This window comes from Arachis duranensis, chromosome 10, assembly GCF_000817695.3.
Source record: "Arachis duranensis cultivar V14167 chromosome 10, aradu.V14167.gnm2.J7QH, whole genome shotgun sequence".
NCBI lineage: Eukaryota > Viridiplantae > Streptophyta > Magnoliopsida > Fabales > Fabaceae > Arachis > Arachis duranensis.
Window position 1 is genome coordinate 42449820 of NC_029781.3, and position 5796 is coordinate 42455615.

Here is a 5796-nt window from a genome sequence, read left to right on the forward strand (position 1 = left end):
AGGTATTATATGAAAAGTTAAACTGTTTCAGTATAGACTTAATGAACCTATACTTGGGACAGGCTAACTATTCATACCGAAATTTACATAAGCTTTAAATATATACTTTAAACAGAGAAATTAGAGCAGAGTAGAGAGACACAGAGAACAGAGTAACCAAAGCAGAGTAAAGAGACAAAGAGAAAAGAGTAATATAATAACAAAGAGAATAGAAGAGAAGATTATAAAAATAAAGAATTCATCCTTGTGGCATGATGTTCTATTATATGTTTATCTACTGCTTTTCTGTTGGCCCTAGAGGTCCTGTAGGCCTAAGTTAACTGGTGCACGAAATTGTGATCATCAATGGCGCCATCAACATGGTACGCTCAATTGCAATCTCACACTACAAGAAAAATACCCATTCAGCCACACTTTTTTTAAGCTACATTTGAAAAGCGTAGCCTATTCTATGAATAGGCTACGCTTTTCTCCGTGTTGCCTTTTTATATGAGAAAAGGATACACAATTGTGGCATCATTTAAAAGGTGTAGCCTTAGGTATTTCAGAAATCACTTATAAAGCGTAGCCGTATGTTGATATCTATAGGTTCACTTTTTGTATCAAAGGAAACGCTTTTAGAGAGTAGCCTATTTATTAAGTTTTGGGTGCGTTTTAAAAGTGATGCCTAATGTGTCTACAGCAAAAAATTTGACACTTAGTAAAATTTTTCCCTCTTTTCCCGTTACATACACTTAGTAAAATTTTTGTCATTCCCTCCAAAGAACGCACCTTCATTCATCCTTGCAACCCTGCCTCCCTGCGCCTACTTCGTAAACCCTCGCAACCCTGCCAATTAATTGTTCAAAACCCTAACTCCCCTTCCAATTAATTGTTCAAATGCACGTAGCCTTTCCTTTCACACACACACCCAGATCCGAGAGAATGAGTGAACCAGAGGGAGGAGAGGAGGAAGACAGAGATGAGAGCACGAGCGAGAGAACAGAGAGTGAGAGGGGTCACCACCGCAACGCTGCTACAGCCACCGCCATCGCCGTCGTGGAGGAGGGAGTCCGGAGGAGAGAGAGAAAGAGGATTCACAGACGAGATGGAGAGAGAGGACGAAGACGCGATGCAAGAGAGAAGGAGGTTGTTTCGCCATGCACTGTCGTCGCTCCTAGGGTCAATTGAAGCCGCCGCCACTGCTAGGGCTTGCCATGCTCTCTCCTCACTTTCGGCTTCTACGATTACTTCCTGTTCATACTCCCAACCTCTCTCTCTCTCCAACTTTAATTTCATTCTCATTTCAATTTCAATTTCAATTTCGATGTCTCTGCAGGCGTTTCATCGGTGCCGTTTTCGACGCCAAGGGTGCGGATGCAATTCTCTCCTTTGAAAAGTTCTGCTGCAATCTCCACAGACCTCTTCTTCAGGTTCCGATTTCTATTTGGATTAGTTTTCTCAATTTGATTTTGATCCATCTACTAATTAATTGGGTTGATTAATACCAGATCATATATCTCGCCATAATCAGTTCAACATATTATTTCATTGTAAAATCGTGTTTAACAGATCATATATGATTAATGTGAATGAAGAACACTAGGTTGAGTTGAATTGAATTGAATCATGGATAAGAGCATGTTAGCTAGTTTGGAATCACTTCCAGAAGCTTATCAGCAAAGAATGGCGTCCATGATGGAACAAGTTCAAATCCGTGACAGGTACCTCCTCTTCACTCTATCTGTTAACCAATTTCATGTGTTTTGAGTTGAGCTTCATGTTCCTAAATATTCCTATAATTGAATTTAGCATTTCAAAGTTTGGTCTTTCTCTGAGACTGTGCCAACTGGAGTTAAAATTTGAGTGAAGCAAAAGGAACATATTTTTAAGTGCTTATTCATCTCCTTCAAGTCAATTTCTCAGAATTTTCATGTATTACACTGATCTAATGATCTGCATTTGCTTTTGCTAACTTTGCCAATCCACTATGCTTTCTTTACTATCTTGATTTATTTTTCTTTTGTTGGGTGTTTTTGATTAATTTTTGCAAGATCTGTTCATCCAATTTTGCTTGTCTCTTTAGATTTAACTAGATTGTAAACAAGTGTTCATTTTTTTTTATACCTTTCAATAATCACAGCATGAAGGGGATTTTTATTGCATTGTTAGTTTTGGCTTGCATGGCCTTCCTACAGCTCGAGAGGTCCAACCAATCAAAGGTAAGATAGAGTACCCAGCTCCTTCAATATGGTTTGTATATCATGTCATCCATCCCATGTTTAATTTGTTTCATTTCCAATTTTGTTCTCAATGTTCTATAGTTCTATGAAATTTAGCATGAGTAGTTTTTGTGATTTATACATTACTAAATCAATTTGTTTCTAAATTTGGTTTCTTACTCTTAGTAGAAATTTAATATATTCTATTTTTTATTTATTTGGTCCAACTAAGCCTGTTGCATATATGACTATTTGTGTGCATTATATGTAACCAAAGTGGATTGTATGTCGATGTTTTCGGCATTTTGCTTACAAGTCTTGTAGACCACCTTGTTGTTATTACCATTTTTTGTTTCTGCTTCGAGATTTTTGCCGACGATAACCGCGACTGGTTTGTGAGATTGTCAGTTATTGTTGCTGCCATTGGTTCTGGCAAAGTAACAAAATGACCAAAACCTTTGTATGAGTGCACATTTTGCTGCTTAGTGTTGTTGATTGATTTGACTCTTAAGTCTTAATTCATACAAAAAGGAATAAGACTGATTCTGGGTTTGTGTGTGCTTGTCACTGTTATTAATTTATTTATTATGTCTAATTTGATTTATTTGTTTCAAGTTCATAAATCTGGGTGAGTTTATGATTTATTTAATTCAGCTAGTTCTTTGGCCACTGAATGGTTTTGTGAAAAATCATAATTCAAGATGAATAATATGAACTTAGCTATTCTTCAATTAGGACAAGGTTTGAAGGCTTATGCTTATATCTTGAGTGCTATCCATTTCTATAAACACAGCCTGCAGATTCTCATAAATTTCTGATTTGCTGGCTTGCTGCTCTATGCTTTCTTTGGCACTTTTAACCATCTTTCTTCTTATCAACTACAATTAAAAATTATAATATCAAATCTCAGATTCATTCATAAGACTTGTTGCTACCGATTCCAAATTCCAATGCTCATTTACCTCCGATTCATTTACACTTTTAACCATCTTTCTTTGTGCACTATTTCATGATTTTAATATGCGGAGTTAGTTTTCTTGTGTTCCTCTCTCATTGTTCTGTTAAACTTAACCAACTTGTCACTTTTTTCCCCAGTATCCAAAATGTTTGCCAAGAAGAATGCTATTGGAAAAGAACAGGTGGCAAAATTAGTGGACGACACGTATAGGTAAGTCTTGGCAACAAGTTTGATGGTATTCTGTTTGATATAAAATACTTAGATAGTCATATGCGGTGCATATATTTGTGTCTGGTTTATGTTGGTTCTTTGTTCACCTTTTTTTCTTGGCCCAGAAAAATGCATATATTTGGTGCCACTGACCTTGCATCAAAGGGACAGGGAGCCTCAGATAGCAGTAATGTGAAAATTAAAGGTGAAAAAGATGATTCCTTTCAATCAGATAGCAGTAATGTGCATTTGCAGATGTTCTTTTAAATTGCACGTACTTTCAATAGGACCTCTTGTTTCCTATATTCGACATTTCATTATGGAATTTATTTTTTTCTCATCTTATTGTAGTGTGACGATCCACGATGCCATGTGTGGCAGCACATAAATTGTGTTATTGTTCCAGAAAAACCTATGGAAGGTGTCCTGCCAGTACCTGATAAATTTTATTGTGAACTCTGCAGACTCAGCCGTGCAGACCCGTATGTTTACATTTCCTTCGTGTTTATATATATAATATGCAATGGACAAAATAAAGTTGAATTTTTTCATAATGTGTTTATGCCTTCAAGGGATTGTGCTGGTTGACATTTGCCTATAATGTGATCTTGAATTTTCTGACGTTGATTTCACCGTTGTTATGATGAAGTGGTTTTAGTAGTAATCTTTTAGTTATCTCTATCCTACATGGATACTTATTGAGTTTGCCACTAAACTTGTTGCTTCAAAATTATATACTATCTTTCCTATCAAGGATTTGAATATTTTGTTCTTTTGTTTGCCTGGAATATTGAATGGTTCTTCCTTTACTTTATCTGCTGTATTCTCGTAGTTGACCAAAATTTTCTACTTATTATTTAGCATTTCATTTTCTTGCTGTTACATATCTATTTATTTCTGTTACAGGTTTTGGGTTTCAATGGGACACCCCTTGTTTCCTGTGAAGTTGAGCATAACAAGTCACAACTCGTGTTGGCCATTGTCTCTGAGGGAAGCAAGTCACACCACCCGTTTTTTTCAATGAAAAAGAACTAACACTAGTAATTTATTTATTTTACTTTCTCATGATCTATCATATGTGGATTGAGCACTAATAATAAAAAGTTAGGAATGACTTTAACATTTTGAATTTTTATTAGAAGATATTTATGTAGGATATAATATTTTAATTTAGTTTTTCGAAGAGTATTAGTAGTAAATTCTAAGTGATTTTATGCTTATTTTGATAAAGCTATGCTTAATTTAGTGTGAGATGTATGAATATTCAAAATTAACTTCTATTCTAGTATTTTTGGATCATTGTAAATATATATTGTTTACAGATAATTTGTTATTTAGAGAAATTATTCAGTATAATTATGTATTTATTTTTATTTTGTAATATTCAACTCATTTAAATAAAAATACAGAATTATTATACATGTAATCATATTAACTATTATGTTGTATTAATAATTATTAGATAATTAAATATATATATACAGAAAAAAAATAAGACCTAAGGTTACACTTATATACAGTAGTTATAGTACACAAAAAAAAACGAGACCTAAGGCTACACTTATATACAGTAGCTATAGTATACAAAAAAAAGAGGGATCTAAGGCTACGTTTATAAAAAGTAGCTATGGTATACAATGTGGTTACGTTTTACAAGTGATGCAGTAGAGTTAAAAAGCGTAGCCTATTCTGGAAAAATGAAAGCTGAAAAGCGTAGCCTTTGGTCCTGGACAGCATCACTTGAAAAGTGTAGCCTATTCCCAAACGCCAAAAGCGTAGCCCTTGGTGCAGAAAAGCGTAGCCTTTGAGAATAGGCAACGACCGAATAGGAATCACCCCAAAAAGCGTAGCCGTAGCCCAAAAAGCGTAGCCGTAGCCCAAAAAGCGTAGCCGTAGCCTAAGGCATAATTTTTTTTCACTTTTGGCTACACTTTTCAAGTGTACCTGAATGGGTGTTTTTCTTGTAGAGATCAACTATTTATCACAACTTCGCACAACTAACCAGCAAGTGTACTGGGTCATCCAAGTGATAAACCTTACGCGAGTAAGGGTCGATCCCACGGAGATTGTTGGTATGAAGCAAGCTATGGTCACCTTGTAAATCTCAGTCAGGCAGATTCAAATGGTTATGGATGATGAATAAAACATAAAGATAAATATAGAGATACTTATGTAATTCATTGGTAAGAATTTCGGATAAGCGTATGGAGATGCTTTGTCCCTTCCGTCTCTCTTCTTTCCTACTGTCTTCATCCAATCCTTCTTACTCCTTTCCATGGCAAGCTGTATGTTGGGCATCACCGTTGTCAGTGGCTACAATCCCGTCCTCTCAGTGAAAATGTTCAACGCACCCTGTCACAGCACGGCTAATCATCTGTCGGTTCTCAATCAGGTTGGAATAGAATCCAATGATTCTTTTGCGTCTGT

The 5796-nt window shown here is 35.7% G+C and overlaps 1 long non-coding RNA gene across 2 annotated transcripts; it reads left to right on the forward strand.

The window, feature by feature from the left end:
* The first annotated feature begins 1554 nt into the window (after nt 1-1554).
* On the forward strand, nt 1555-4616 carry LOC110276372 (uncharacterized). Of its 2 annotated transcripts, XR_002369021.2 has the most exons (5): nt 1555-1703; nt 3297-3369; nt 3495-3574; nt 3721-3851; nt 4276-4613. It is a non-coding gene; the product is annotated as an uncharacterized LOC110276372 (long non-coding RNA). The 2 variants fall into 2 exon arrangements; XR_008004607.1 differs by having other exon boundaries at nt 3297-3574; nt 4276-4616.
* The last annotated feature ends 1180 nt before the right edge of the window (nt 4617-5796 follow it).